General features: G+C 32.2%; 1 long non-coding RNA gene across 1 annotated transcript in view; it reads left to right on the forward strand.

Annotated features, from left to right (window-relative positions):
- Positions 1-17,590, forward strand: part of LOC127730031 (uncharacterized) — a 40,740-nt gene that overhangs the window by 5,163 nt on the left and 17,987 nt on the right. The window contains exon 2 of the long non-coding RNA XR_007994937.1: positions 2,153-2,501. This is a non-coding gene — a long non-coding RNA (uncharacterized LOC127730031). The remainder of the gene's footprint in view (positions 1-2,152; positions 2,502-17,590) is intronic.

Raw genomic sequence — 17,590 nt, forward strand, 5'->3', positions numbered from 1 at the left:
GCTAAATTGGAAGAGTTGAATCAAATTAACCACTGTGTGCCTGTGTTAATTATAAGTTCTTTTCTTCATACTACAGCTTAAAGTTTCAAGGTCTAATTAATTCAAAGATGACCTTTGAGATTTAAAACAGGAAACATACGTATTTGAAACATTAAGTTAAGTATAGGATACACCCACGAGGGCGTTAGAAAGAAAACAGCCGAAACCATGATAAGAAGAAAAACAACGAAAGTCAAATAGCAGTCAACAGTTACCAAAACATTATTTTTAATCATCTTAAGGTGGTACCTAACACTACAGGGAGATAACTCTGTAAAAATCAGCTAAACGTTTTAATCACGTTGTATTGTTAAGGAAATATTAAGCTTCTCAATGATCAAAATTAGTGTTTGTCAAACTGCTATATAACCAATGAAATTTTTCTGATAAAGTGGTTGGTTCAAATTTTTTGAAATTTTTATATTTTTGTCAAAGGGTCAAAGTAAACATTTTGTCAAAATTTTATGAAAATTAAACGAGCCAAATTAATATTAGTCAAGGTGTTGGGTACCACCTTAAGGGTATCATCAGCTCTGTGGTCAGTATTTCGGTACTGATAAGAGTTATAACAAAACTTCTTAAATTGTCCGTTTATAAATTTATAAATTATTTAGAAACTAAGGTTTCAACTTCCACAGGCAAAGTTGACACTAGATTTATTTGACTCATATTTGTATGTCCTTTTTTGGTCATATAGTTCTTCAAGTGTTTCGGTTCTTATACATCCTTGGCTTTCAAATATTAGGCTTTGAGCGTTCCTGATGAAGGTAAATCTAGAAAAGTTCTTATGGTATTTATAAAGTGTTGTTTTACTTTTTTTTGTCTGTTTTATCCAGTTCAAATAGCTCTTTGAAGTGAAGCTTCAAAAATTAAAGATCAGAAGAAACAAAAAAAAATAAAAACTGAACGAAAAAGAATTATTAATATCCAATAAACTACAACTACAATAGTGGGTGCAATATAATTACTTTGTAATCCTCTTTTCCATCTCTCTATATTGTAGTTTAATGACAAACTCAACACGACAATAAACATTATACAATCATTAAACCTTCAAACACAGATGAAGTCATGAAATATTTAACGCATTGCAAATACCAGGATATATTAATCACGTGATATTAATTGTTAAGTAGAAAGTAGACTGTAGGCAACTATTTAACACCAACAATCTATTAATATTTACTTCTGCGTTATTATAAAATTAGGAGATGTGGTATGAGGACATGTTCATTTTCATCTTTGAGCTATCTATGAGTATTTGAATATTTGCTTTAATTGTATTGAAGAGTGTGTTATTCCTGGGTCCTTTGTATAAACGAACGGACGTTATTCTGTTTTCTTACCCCCCCCCCCCCCTATATATCTTAGCCAAAAATAAAAGTAGCAACCAACAACAGATAACTAGCAAATGGAATTGACACAACCTCAGTTAAGTAAAGTATAGAAATCGAAAGTGTATGGTATATGAGTCGAATTTGCATTACTAAGCACAAAAAGATCGATTTCATAGGGTATTTGAAAAATGTATAGTTTTTGCTTTTGAAACTCAGTCTATTTGTTAGCTGTATACATTTAACTACATGATGGTAATAATATCATATCAGAGTTGTCACTTAGTCTTATTCGTGTATAATGTAGACATTGTGGAATGGATTGTTGGTTGTACACATTTGTTTTCTATATGTTCGCATTTGAGACTATACTTTTAGCTGCAACTTTTTTTCTACCTCGCAGGGGCCTCGGTTGCTGAGTGGTCTAAGTAGTCCAACTACTGTATCATTAGCTAGTCAACACTGAGGTTGTCAGTTCGAATCACGAACGGGGCAAGTGCATTCGACTCCAATCTTAATTGACTAGGATTGTCAGTTTTCCTACCGAAGGTCGGTGGTTCTCTCCGGGCACTCCGGCTTCCTCTACCAATAAAAACTGACCGCAACGAAATAGCACAATAGTGCTGAAAGTGGCGTTAAACACCAATCAATCAATCAATCAATCAATCAATGTTCTACCTTGCATTGTTTTCAGTGGTTAAGAAAATACTTTCTGTTAGTTAGTTATATCCTTTGTTTTTTTATTATATGTATTTTATAATTCTTATTATATTTTACAGTATTACATATCGTGAACTACATTAATAAAGGATGATCATGACAATTAAACATTTGGAAGCTTGTGTAATATGATGAACTATGATCACGTGACATATACTCCTTCAGAAGATGTGACAACAGAATCCACTGACGATTTAGACGAAATTGAGATTATTTCTACACAAATTATTCGTTTAGAACCACCAAAATTTCCTGTCAGAATAACTTCTACGGTTGAATCGAGAGAAGAAGAAATTCGACGAAAGAGAATCAACAGAATAGTTGGTTTCTTCGCAACACTTATTTTTCTCACTTGCATTGCATTAGTTTGTTCCACTTTGATGATGTCGAAAGATATAGATGATCTTGGTATGTATAATAAGTTTAATCAAATTATCGGTACATCTGCTAAAGAAGGAATGCACTTTTGTCAGTCTATGAATCCATCGATGCTTTGTGTAAATTGAATTGAGTTATATGTAAACAGTCATAACGTATTTGACCATGCAACATGCATTGTTGATAAGTGGCCTTACATATATTAGGCTTCTTTTTTCGAAAAAATGGCTTGAACATAGATTTGACGAGAACGGCTTGCCATAGATACCCGCTGTATTCTATTTTTATTTCTTTATAATTAGTGGCGTAATTTATAATAGTGTAATATGACGCAAATGCGACTCTCAAACAACAATCCAAGATTGAAACTTTTAGAATTAGAATTAACAACAACTACGACAACAATAACATCAACAATACTTTATTTTAAGAGGGTTACACAGTTAGCTATACTTATATTAGTAACTAATCTTCCCTGAGGCTCAATAAAGGCAACAGTAGTATACCGCTGTTCAATAGTCATAAATCGAGTAAGCGAAAACAAATCCGGGTCACAAACCAAAACCGAGGGAAACACATCAACTATAAGAGGAAAACAACGGAACAACAGAAACACTGAACTGCAACAAAAACAAACGCCAACATACATAGAAACGGACTATTTGACAACAACTGCCATATTCTTGACTAATCATATTGAATTTCCTGACCAAATCACAGAAAAGCATAAATAAAATGGTAAACATATACATGGCATACATTAGTATTAAAGTCAAGTATAATGATAATGTTCAATACTATTGCATCAAATTATATGAAAAAAATAAACATGATGAAATAATTAATACAATTTGTTGATTTCAATAAATGATATATTATTTTGTATGTGAAAGAATTAACATTTGTAATATTTCGTAACAATATAGGCAAATTATTTCACAAGAATGGTTCAGAATACATAAAAGATTTCTTTAACAATTCGATTTTTGGTTGAGGGAGTTGAGGTTTCCTTGAACAGCATTTCTCAAGGGGTATGGATTTCTGTCTTAAACAAAATGAAACTTGCTAGTAAGAAATGATGGAGCATAATTTTTGATGCACTTGAATGTCATCACAATCTTGTGATATATTATTCTCTGTTCAACTGTCATTCAGTATAAATGTTTGAATGAGGGTTCAGAATGAGCAAAATGGTCTGTTTCTAGTATTATTCTAGCAGCTCTCTTTTGTAATTTTAATATCCTATTTAAACCCTCACTTCTACAACTACTCCACACTATACAAAAATAATCAATTAGTGGTAAGATATAACCATTATGAAATAATTTTCTGCAGTCTACATTTAGAAATTTCTTAATCTTTAATAGTAGAGATAGACTAGATGAAATTTTTGAGCAGATCAAATCAATTGATTTGTCCATGTGAGAGAAGGGTCAATTTTAATGCCTAATAGACTTTCGCATGTGGAAGATTGTATCACTTGATTGTTAATAGTTAAACAACTTTCATTGTAATGTAGTATTGCTTAAAAAAGTTTCCGTTATCAATGAAGCAAATATTTCAAATAATCCCTTAAATAAAGTCATCTTAGACTAATAAAAAAAACCAGTAAAATTAATATATGACAAGTAAGGTCTGAGTTATGCCGCTTTGTCCTGCTATACTAAAACCGATGAAAAACAGAAAATCACACAATTTAAAAATTTTCTTTGTCTCAATATGCCTCAACAAATTCTTACAAAACTAAAAATATTGCTAAAACACGATACAAGATTTGATATAAAAATTGCTTCTTTTTGCGAGCAACATAGGTTTAAAGTAAGATACAATTTTCTATTTTAATGTTTACAAAGTCTTTTTAAAAGATAATTACCATAATATATGGCCCATTTTTATATGAAATTCAAAACAAAAATTAGGCAAGCTTATGAGAAATACATCAAACAATTTAGAGACTCGTTTACCGACACATAATCTCATCATAGTTACCAGGATTTAAAATTGTGTACGCCAGACGCGGGTTTTGATCAATGGCGAATCCAAAAAAGTACAAGATGTCAAAATAAAGTACGAAGTTGAAGAATATTGAGAACCCAAATTAACGAAAGATTTTGTCAAATACAGCTAAGGTGATCTATTCCTGGAATAGAAAATCTAAGTATTTCGAAATATTAAACGTTTTGTAAGCAGTTTTTTTTATAATTTTCACCATATCAATGATACATTGTAATGCATGTCAACACAGAAGTGATGACTACTGACTGGGTTGGTGAAACCCTCCTGTAGAAGGCATCGACCCGGTCGATGTAAATAAACTCATCATAGATACCAGAATTAAAATTGTGTACGATAGCCTTTGGTCTACAAAAGAATAAAAAAAAAATTGAAAAGCCGAATAAAGTACAATTGAGATCCCAAAATTCCGGAGATACATCAAACACGAGAAAAGTTATAAAAGCGAAGTATCACCGTTAAAAAATGAAAAATTAGAAACTGATGCCATAAATAAGGCAGAATTACTAAATGATCAATACACAACTGTCATCTTTGCTGCATGTCCTAATTATACAGGAAAAAACTCGTGACAGATTAACCAGAAGAATACCTCGACAACAAATCGACAAGGCATCCACTCAACGGTGAGACTGTTTAATGACTATACCGTGAAGTCTTTTTGACAATTTCCTCTGACAACGACTGTCATAACCTCCAGAAAGACCTTGACAAACTGTCAAAATGGGGAAAACTTTGGAAAATGGGGTTCCACTCTGAAAAAAATGCAGCGTTCTCACATTTACAAAATGATTAAACCAAATCAAAAGGTATTACAAGTTTCACAGCCACACTCTAGAGCATAAAACATCAACTAGATATATTTGCTGCACCATTGCAAGTGATTTAGATCGGAGAGAACATATAAACTAAAACACAGGAAACGCCATCCGAAGCCTTGGTTTCCTAAATGGAAACCTCCATATGGGCTTTTTATCCATCAAAAAGAATCCTTGCAAGACAATACTAGTAATAAGACCACTAATTGAATTTACCACGACAGTATGTAACCCCTATTAGAGAAAATCATAGAGGTAAAATCGAAAAGTTTCAAAGGCAAGCTGCACGATATGTCACCAACAGATATAGAAGAAAGTTCTAACTAAGTGTCAGCAACATGATAAGTGAGCTTAGGTGAAAATTCTATAAACATGGTGTTAAGTAGATAAAAAACCTTTTAGCTATAGACAAGAACAAACACACACAAATGTCACATAGAGGTATCATACCTACCTATTAAAGCCAGCCACAAAATATTGCCAGAAGTGGTCATTCCTCGTAAATACTCGTCAAGGACTGGAACAAATGTATCCGGATATCTCCAAAACTTAAGTTATTCAAATTTCAACTGATCAACCCGCTAACTGTCAATATCAACAATTCTTTTATCAGTTTTCGATAGTGAGCAACTTGACAGAATATTCAACCTGTGAAATGTGGCCAGTATGAAAGAATATTTGTTTTGTAGACGCTGAATATTTCGCTACTCAGATTCAAACTATTTTTTTATATCAAGATATTATAGTCGCTCTCTGACTATTTAGTTTATTTAGTAAGACCTGTGTGACGCATTTTAAGTCTGAAAATCATTTGCAAGTTTTAGAAATGCTCTTCTACTTTATACTTGTTTGGCTTTCTAACTTTTTTTATCTGAGCGTCACTGATGAGTCTTATGTAGACGAAACGCGCGTCTGGCGTTACAAATTATAAGCCTGGTACCTTTGATAACTAATTAGAATCGATGACAAAAATATCCATAAAGGCAATACCAAGATGGCTCAAACACAAAATAAGTGAAAGTAAACTAGAAGCATCAAAAATCGTCATCGACAGTAACAATTTTTAAAGGGGGAAAAAGAAACCTGGGAGGCAATTGAAAACCCCTCGGGGAGAAAAAGCAGACGACACAAAAACTAAATGAAAAAAAAAGACGAAAATATAAACAATCAATTAAAATCACTACACAGAAAACTAAAGATTGAGAAACACGGAACTCACCAAAAGAACCCGGGTTGAACTTATGTTACTCCACTAGTGCCACCCTTGTTTTGTTTCTCATGGCAGGCACATGTCGTTATTAGTCGAATTCAATAATGTCAGAATCCAGGAAAACAGGACGTATAGTGACTATATGTAAAATGGAACACTTCCGTAGCAATCTGTGCCATAGATATTCAATAACGGTTAACCAAATCATTATGGGGTCCTTGATTTAAAGAGATCCAAGCTCTACAAATATCAGGAGCGATACTATATTTGAATTATTTCATGCTTCGAATCGGAAACCGAAATTATTTGTGAATTTTTTATTGTTGTTGTTGTTAATGTTGTTGTTTCTTTCTTGTTTTTATATTAGAATAGGTAGTTGAATCTTGTATACAATGTGACGAAAAGGCAAATGTAAATTTGACGTCATGACGATACTGTACATAAATATCTATCATAAATCTTTTTTTTTCTCGATTTTTAGTCAATTTTTTTAATTCTAAAAAACCTAATTAGAATGTGGCATTTAATTGTGTCATTGACATGGGCCCAGATTTTGAGAAATGCAAAATTTAAAGTCAAATTATTAAACTTTTGCGATATTCTAAACATTTGTAAATCCATCTGCAGGATATTTAAAGGAGCATTAGTTGAATGATTTTACAGCAAATTGGACGACCGACTAAAAGATTCGTTTACATTATCTTCATACCATTTTAATGACATTTAAGACATGGGCCATGTCAACAAAACTGATCGATGACTAGGACATACTTAAGGATGGTCTGAGAACATATCTTAGGCTTAAATCAGGTTAATGAAATAATTATAAGAAAAGATATGTCCTAAAGTTAGGATACCACCTATATATGTGTTTTTGTATGCCGGTATAAAAGTAAGGATACCAAAGTACAAATATTAATAAAATAAGTCATCAGCAGAGTTTGAATTTCAGTATTCGAAAAAAGTAGAACGAATTTTCTCTAAATAGATTTGACGCATGGGCCATTTTATAAAGGTATGAACAATTTCATAAATTCACAGTACAACAGATTGAGGCGTGTATTTTTAGGTTCTAACAGTATTACGGCATATTGTTAAAACCAAATTTTGATAACCTATACACAAGTTGAAATGTAAAAGAAGGACTTTCCTAACCAAAACTAAAATTGTTTTTGGATTTTGGAGTACAGCTATATATTGCCTGTCATGCACAAATCGATTAGTTTTGGATAGAGGCATCCTTCAATGTATTTTTTGAAATGACGTGTAAAACAATTTTGTTTAGAAATGCCTTCAAAATCAGAATGTGGCATTTAATAGTGTTTTTATTTCATGAATATACATGCATGTAAAAGTGTTGAAAAAGAGTTTAAAGTATATGATATAGACTCTTGTATATTCCAATTCCAGTGGTTTTCGGAACTATTACTTTTACGACCTTCTGACTTAAGATCAAATATTGTATTTATTTTAATTACATCACAATTATATCTTCTTATAATTTCTGTACAGTTGAGTTTTTTAGTTGAGTTTTTTGTGTTATTTTAATTATTAACAGTATTATAATTATTTGTCGTATTGTTATTTTTACAAGTTATTTTTAAGTCAGGAAAACAACACTACGATACTACCCCCTTTTTATCTGTATTCTTAAAAATATTATAAATATATGTCGTATTCTTCCTTAAAGATATTCATTCTTAAGATATGGTCTTATGACAACGAGCTGGGTAAGGACCATATTTAGATATCTTAGGATACTTTCATTGACATGGGCCCAGATTATGAGAAATGCAAATTTAAAGTCAAATTATTAAACTTTTGCGATATTCTAAACATTTGTAAATCCATCTGCAGGATATTTAAAGGAGCATTAGCTGTCAAATTCATGTTCACCGATTTGACTCAAATTTTCACATTTGATTTATAACATACTAAAAAGTATATCCAAATTTAAAAAAAGTCTGAAATAAACAATTAGCAATGCATAGACTCGATAATATGTATAAGCATTTCGTGTGTATTTTTGTCTAGACGTCATCTAATTGACCATCGAGATGACCTCCGAAAACTGCCGACGGTCATATAACCCGATATAAACATAAATATAAGTATAAATATATAGCGACCACGGGCAATTGGACTTTTCTGGGTATGTTTGATATCATTTTGTAGGTTAAAAAGAATGTTGATGGTCGTTTTTACATGTATAAAAATGATTTGTTTGTGGATCGAATAAGTCAACTAAATGATTCATCCTTGTTTCATTTTCAATGTTGACATTTTTTTTCCCTTTAAATAGCTGAATTGATGCGTTACCCATCTCCAGCTAAGGAGGACATATGAATACGGATTCAATGAGGTCGAATTATTCAATTGCAAGTGAATAGTTCATCTCAATGTTTCTTAGCCTATTTTGACAAAATTGAACCAAACTGTATGCTAAAAGTGAATAATTATTTAACATTTTCACTTTCATTATTGATTGAACAAAAGAAAATTATATTTTTTTAATTTTTTTTCATATCTCGTAACTCATGCCCCTTTAATACGATTTATCTTAGAATGAGTAAACATTGCATACATTTCAATGTTCATATCCAGTTCTACATGTTTTGTTACTGGCTGAACTTCATAAAATCCTTGCGATCGCCCATTTACGTATCGGTTACCTAAATGCAATTTCAAAACATGGCTCATTCACATACAACAGTTGAATGACAGCATCACACATTTTACCTGTTTTTAAGTCACAACAAAAATATCATGTTTTATAAGCACCAGTTTTATAAAATAAATTCGTTTTGAACAGTATAAAGAGCATTAAGTACATATGGGTCACTTGTGGTGCAATTTAAAAAAAATGATAGTCGCGAAAAAAGAATGTTCGCGAGGAGTAACACGAAATCTTTACTATTATTTATTTAGTTTTAGGTGCAAATTAATGAAACGTGTTTCTTCTGATACAAGGGTCCCTTTCTTTTTGCCGACAATCTGTTTTAATGACGCCATCTTTGATGAAATATTTACCTTTCTATCTATAACATACCATAATACACAAACAAATAGTTCGTTCAAAGATGATAAGATTATACTTTTGTGCTTAAAAATAAGATTGTTTACTGTTGAACAGTTTATGATTTCTTTTGAAGTTCGAAATAACATCTATTATCAGCATAAGAATTTTATATTAGATTTTGTATAAAATTGATTGAATATGCATATACATGTCCAATGCACAATTTAATGAGTTATTGAGACGCCAAAATTTTGTGCTGAAAGGGCACTACCTATGATATAGACAAACAATTAAAATATATCTTTTGTTTCAAAAATTTATAAAAGCGGAATATTGAAATAACAAATTGCGATTAGGGCTTTCTTACATTTTGACGAAAGGTACGAACGAACGTAAAGGGAGCATGTTTTTTCATTTCCACGATAACACGTAGAGTCTTTGTTTTAAATTCAGCATTCTTTTCTGAATCAAACGTATCTTTAAAAATTTAAGCATATCGCAAATGAAACACGCGTTTAATATCTGAAAATAAAGAAAAATAGTTTCAAATACAATTACGTCCGGTACGTTACTTATGCTTACCACGATTGCATACATTTGCGCGTGAATTGTTCAAGCATGCGTTTCACCATAAACATTTAAATAAAATTATTGAAGTATGATACTCTAAATTTAACGACAAGATTCACATTATTTTTATTTTTAATGAGTTTACTATCATCAAATTGTCAACGTAGATCATCGAGATTTGCAAGACAAACATTCTGTTATGTTTTGAAAAAGTAATGTGAAATAAATCTGGGGAAAAGAATTTTGCGATGAAGATTTTTTTCTATTAGTGTTAAGGTTAAATGTGATAATAAAGCAATGTGACTCTTGCGATCGCAGGAAACAAATGTGAAACGGAACAAATACTATAGCACCCCCCCCCCACTAATCCCACCACAATACCCCCCCCCCCCCCCAAAAAAAAATCCCGAAAGTTAATGGTCGTTGCCTTAGTATTCCACTGATGATTTTCATGGTGTAACATCTTCAGGTTATGCTATGTATGCAATTGATAATTCTTTTACACGTCGTTAATTTTTTTTAATCAACTAATAAGTGTGGACCAATCAGTGGTGCATTTAGCATTTACAGAAGATGTTAACATGAGCGAACATGTGAAATCCAGTTCCAATTCCATGGGAGGGGGACAATTAACACACACACACACACCCACCCTCACAAACAGTTAACTACTATTAGTTAGATATAGTTTAAATGTCCACCAGACAACATCCAACCAACAAATAGATGATCATCAACATCAATGCAAATAAACTTTAATATGAAAGCTGCATAGTTCACACTGTGTAACAAGCATTAAATGGTAAAAAAAGAAGATAAACAAACAAGTTACACTCAAAGAAAAAACGGAAAACTTGTGTGTTTTGGAAAATTAAACCGTCCCTGTCTCTGACTTAGCTGTATATAATAGACCAAGGCGAAGATTTAGAATCGGAGACTAGGAAAGTGTTTGCTGAGTAGAGGCACTCGGATGCACCTCACTCCTAAATCCGCTCTTGAGCTCTAATTATAGATCAACTAATTATCATTGGTCGCTTAATGTCCAGTGGCAAGTATTTCATGATGTTCAGGACGAAAACGCAATTATACGCTGAAAGAACGGTTCCATTGGCAGTCTTCACGCTTAACCACAAGTCCTACGGCATTGGCTTGTAAAATTGCTTTCAGGCTTGTAAAATTCTTCTCTACAAGCCAACAGAATCCAACTAAAGATTTCTAAAAATTGAGATTCTGGCTTGTGGACTCAAAAGTTAAGCGTGAAGGCTGCATAGGTGAGCCTAACTCGGGTGTATGGACACATCACAAGGCGACAATGGGTATTACCCAGGGAGAGGCGGGGAATCACTGCAATATATTAAATGAGGCCCGGCATAATATGTTTTGGAAGTCATTTTTTTTCATTTTATTATTTTTTGGGGTTGCAAATTTTTGAATTTAGGAAGTATTTGTTTTTTTTATTTTATCTTATTTTTGTGTGAGGGGGGACCAATGTTTTTGCCTTGGTATTTTGTTAGATTAAATAATGCAAAGTTGTAATTTTCTTTTGGTGGTGGTGGTGGTGGTGGTGGTGGTGGTGGTGTGTGTGTGTGGGGGGGGGGGGGGGGGGAGCACAATTTTAGAGTTATCTCCTTCCCCCTGGTGGTATTATATTTTCACCTTTCCTAGGTCCCGAGATTCCTATATCTCACGAAACATCCAGTTAAACACGGGTAATTGCATGCAGTGCAATGGTCCTTAATAGGCTAACATTAAGGTGAAACGCCATCGAAGTTCCATGACGCTTCGATTAAGATTACATAAATATGTCAAAATAAAGGATCCCTAAAACGAACCTTACGTATGATTCGTCAAGTGTACGTACCTTTCGTCAAATTGTAAGAAAGCTCTATTAGAACGAATACAACTATGTTTTCTCTATTTACGGTTTTGATTTACTAATTGAGATACAAAATATTAACCAGTTTTGATTATGTAAGTTGTAGAAGCGGTCAATGATTTATATTTTCGTTTATATACGCCCACAAACAATGGATGTATGGTATATTATTGACCGTAGTTGACTGTTCATAAGTATAACCATTCGTCCTTCAAGGAATTCCTGTCTCCGGTCGAGCATGTTTCATAATAATACAAGTGCGATTTAACAGGTTTTAAGTTGGTCGATTTTTGGATGTTTTTATCTAAAGTTATGGGAACTTAATTGTTCAAAAATCAACAATTTGGATCAATGTTCTTTTATAGCTCATAACATTTTCAGATCTTTTCAAATTTTTGTACAGAACGTTTTGTTCCCTAAAATCAAGGTTATAGTACATAAATCAATCCATTGGTAGTTTTCTCGTTTGTATTGTACTACAGTTGTCATTTCGGGGCCTTTAAAAGTTTAGTTTGCGGTATGGGTTTTACTCATTGTTGAAGGCCGTACGGTGACCTATAGTTGTTAACTTCTACGCCATTTGGTCTTTGGTTTAGCGTTGGCTCAGTCATTTGCAATCATACCACATCTTCTTATTTATTTTATATATTCGATTTTATGATTTATTTTATCTCTTCTATTTAAGAAACAACTCATGACCATGTGTGTCGTTGTATCTGATACTCGTTACAGTTATCGGATATAGTTTAAGCAAATGAACGCTTTCTTCCCGTTTTTGGTAAAGATAATGGTATTTTGTTTATCTAAATATTATAAAAGAACCAATGTCAGAAAATGACGAAGATGCACTGTCTGCGAATGGAGATAGAGAGGTAATCAAATTCCAATTACACGTACCAAATGTGCATATTCCAGTTTACTTTAACTGAAATGGGTTTTTCAAAATATAAATACAGTTTCTAATATATTAAAAATTAGGTTATTGTTTTTAAACCATTTTTCCCCCAAATTTAGTTGAGAAATAATACGATTATGATTTTTATTGTATTTCATTGGTGACATACTCTAACAACTCATATGTGGTATTTAATCAAATGTTACATGTTAAATGACACAGCGGCGGGTGAATTATCAATACGGCTTTAAAACTGCATCCGAACAAGTTAACGATTTTGCGATTATCAAAGGCATGACTTTAGCTGAAATATGTCTATAGCGCATTCATTAGTCTATGAATCTAAAATAGTTCTCTTTATTGTTAGCCGTTACAATGTGAAGGCATGAAGCACGATTTTTATAATTAAAAATCTCCGTATTAGTGTATGGTTGAATTGATACAGTTCTTTTTCCAATGAAAAATAATCAATGAAGCGTATCAAGAAGTGAGAATCCATGTTTCATTTCTAAAACATTTCAACAAGTAGGATTGTATAGAAATTTCAAGAAAATAATACCGACTTACTCCACTAGATAGAATAAAATGAAAGAAAAACGGAAGAATTTGATGCTTCGTGAAGTTCGTCAATGAAGCAAGAAAGAACTTGCTGATAGATTGATCATAGTTTCTTTCAGACTCATACAATTCTAATGGAATTTCTCAGCAGTACTTTGTTTGAAAACAACTCTGCCTTACTATAGTTATTCTTGGAATAAGTTATTGGCTTTTGATTAATTTGATATTAATGATAAGATTGTGTAAAAATAGATAGAAATAAATCAGTTTTGTCAGTAATAAAATGTCGGGTTTTACACCGAAAGAATAGCTTGAGTATCAGTTTTAGAATTTTTATGCATGTTAAATACACGGAAATGAGGGGAAACATGCATTAAGATGTCAAAAAAGTAATTCGAAATTCATGCACTTTTTTCTAAAATGAAATGGATTATGAAGTTGCATTCTCGTTGAATCTGAACAAAAGCTGTTCCATATACATATCTCTAGAGATGAACGGACTTATAATCTTATAATCATGAAATATTCATTCCGCAATAAATACAAAATCAATTATATCGTTGATAACATCTAAATATACGTTTTTTTGTAAACACGAATATATTTCGAGTTTTCACTCTTAATTACCAGAATCGTCATATTACACCAGACGAATGAGAATATATGTATGGCATGCCATATTCAAATAATAGTTTGGTTGCTAGATTGTGTCATTCGGAATGTTAAGTCTGAAAGGAAGGTATTTTCGTGTCACTAGAAAAATAAAAGATTGATAAACAATGTATCGGATGCTGAGAAAATAGTTTGAATTTATTCGGATAAATATTTTTTGCTATGCGCACGGATATCATGCTATAAAAGAGATCAACATTTTGATGTTGAAAAATAAATTAACGAAGTGAGTCAGTTTTATATCGAAGAAATGCAAGAAACTCCAAATTATGTTAAATTTCTTGCCATTCATGTTTCACCGGAGGGAGAGATAGATGAAAACATTGAAGTTATTTCTACTCAGTATGAGGTAATTGACACATCAAAGCCATCGCTAAGAAAACATAGAAAGTCTATTTTAGACGATTTGAAAATTTTTCATGATGAAGCTGCTAGGAAAAGACTTGCTCGCGGAATCATGCTCATTGGGAGTATTTTTATTTTGCTGAGTGGAATTTTACTGATAGTTTCATTAAATATGTCAAAGGATATCGACGAAGTAGGTAAGAAATCTTCTTTTTTTTTAGACCGATCTCAAACATCCTTGTATATATTTTGAAGGTCAAGATCACAGCATGACCTTGGAGATTTAAGTTTGTAAGTTCGAAACTATTTTAATGTAGGTACAATAAAGGTTACTACTTAATCCAATAGTCACCTAAATTTATTTTAAAAAAGAAATGAATAAGCACTACTTAATATTTAATTCAAATGTCCAGTTGAAAGATCACCTGAAAGCGCTATGGAAAAGCATATACAGTTTGGACCAGTTGTAATTTCTCTTCAGAAATGTCATAAAAATCTGTCATTGAACTGTCATGAAGTCTTTTAAATAGTTGTTCCTAGAAAAGTTCTATCCTCAAACTATTCAGAATAATTTACTATGTATGAAGCGTATTTTCGGATAACCTTCAGTAATTATGCTTATGGCCAACAGGCCCGAAAAGCGGAGAAAAACGAGAGCAGTAGCGGTATACATAAACGAAAGTACCCTAATTAGATGCAATTTCTAGAATTTATTATTGTTTTAAATCAAACTACTAGTCGTTAGGGTTGTAGTTTTCAACAACAAATTTTGATTCCAAAAAGTTTTATACTGCAGCTAGAACTTTTTCTACGAAATATGGTAACATATGGATATTTCTTTCAATGTCATTTTTATGTCACGTCACTTTTCTTCAAAATTTGGGATTTGTTTAGGGATGGAAAATAAGTTGTATTTTGTGTTAACATGTTCATGTGATGTTACACTATTGTTTCAGATAAGGGTGAAGGTTTGGTACCATTAAAATGTTTAAACCCGCTGCAATTGTTTGTACCTGTCCTAAGTCAGGAATCTGATGTTCAGTAGTTGTCGTTTGTTGATGTGGTTCATAAGTGTTTCTCGTTTCTTTTATAGATTAGACCGTTGGTTTTCCCGTTTGAATGGTTTTACACAAGTATTTTTGGGGCCCTTTATAGCTTGCTGTGCGGTGTGAGCCAAGGTTCCGTGTTGAAGACCGTACTTTGACCTATAATGGTTTACTTTTATAAATTGTGACTTGGATGAAGAATTGTCTCATTGGCACTCATACCACATCTTCTTTATCTAATCATAGATATAATAGTAACAAGTTTTAGCTCCAATATAAAAACAATATCAAGTCAATGTCAGAGAAAATATCAACTTTTATGTATTCGACACGAGAGATTTAAAGGGTACGGTTAACCTCGCCACGCCCCAGTTTCTAAGCATTAAACAAAAAAAAATATACATTTTTCTGACATATACCTAATATTATATATACATTTTATTTCCCCAAGAACTGCACGTGCTATCCGTAACACCAAATTGAGAAACAATGTTAACCTGATAGGCAAGTTGAATACGGCTATAGTTTTACTCGAGTATAACTGCAAACTCATATTTTCTCCTTTTCTGTCTAACTTATGGTGGCAATGCCCTTATATCCTTAAACATTTTTCATTTTTAATGACAGAAATTACTTTTCCAAAATCTAGTCTGCCATGGCATTGTCATTTTTTTTTTCGACCTATGAGTTTGATGATCTCTTTGGTATCTTTTGCCTCTCTTTTTAATCTAAGAACAGAAAAATATCACGCTAAATTTGGCTTGTCATTTATCACGATTCCAAGTTCTATGTCGTTATTCTGTTTACTATAAATAATTCTTGGGCACTAAAACATTAAAGAATTAAATCATCCGCATTCCATCCGCAAAAATAGATTTTAAAATGTATTCAATCATGCTAACGTGAAACATACAGACTGTTTAATCCGTATTTATTTTAGAACCTAATCTAGCTACATATTACATAATGGTAGTGCAATCATCGTTTCTGGCGTATATTTGCATAAAAAAACAAATTTTGTTCAAAATTTCAAAGTCATATAATCCTTAACATATTTTAATAAAATGGGAAAATAATTGTTTGTAGATGATCCTGCTAAATATGTCAAGCGTAGGTTGAAAATAAGGGTAGACAAATCCTAAGAAAAAACACAGATGAGATCTAAATGTTTTTACAATTATGCAAGCGTTGTTGACAAAACAGATTTGAAATGCTTTTTTGATCTTCCCAATGTCCGAAATTTTTATTGACGATTTTTTTTAAAATTAGAACTTAAAAATATATTGTGAATTGTTCATGAAGATATACAAGATATACATTCTGAATTTGCGTACAAATTTACATTCAATTTGGCTTAACACTAGAGTCTATTTTCTATGAATATTTACGATGGTGCTAAATAAAACCTTTTCTTAAGTAAAATGGACGATAATAGAATGCAACAGTGCATTTTTTGTTATCATTAGATAAAGTATTTTGAGCTTGCTTTTAGTATTACTGTTTTAAATCGTGTTGTTTTTACGCAGCTATGTTTATTTTTTCGCTAATATTGATATCATTAAGATACGTTTGGTTTCTGGGTTGATTTTTTGACTGAATTATTGTTCTTCCATTGATCTATCTTCATCTAGCATAGGGGGAGATAAAATACTCTCAGAATTTCGCCACATTGTATGTCACAAATTAAGGATCTTACAGTGATTTATGTTTTGTCTTTGTATTGCTTATTAAACCGGAGCACCTGACATCACCCTCGGTTTTTGTGGGGTTCGTGTTGCTCAGTCTTTGGTTTTCTATGTTGTGTTTTGTGTACTGTTGTTTGTCAGTTTGTTTTCGACTTATGAGTTTCAATATCCCTTTGGTATCTTTCGTCTGTCTTTTGATGCTGATGTAAAAATAATTGTCACACGTGTTGAAATCGTTCATAACTTGTCAAAACTCGGCAGATTTATCAGACCTTGTCAAATACAAGGTACTGAAGAACTGTGACACATCAACTCCTAGAGTTGGTGTATGATATTATCAGCATAGCCCTATTGCACCATTCGCCATATTTGTATAATGAAGAAATGGTACGGGATGTTAAGATAAGAACAG

This window comes from Mytilus californianus, unplaced genomic scaffold, assembly GCF_021869535.1.
Source record: "Mytilus californianus isolate M0D057914Y unplaced genomic scaffold, xbMytCali1.0.p SCAF_2, whole genome shotgun sequence".
Classification (NCBI taxonomy): Eukaryota; Metazoa; Mollusca; class Bivalvia; order Mytilida; family Mytilidae; genus Mytilus; species Mytilus californianus.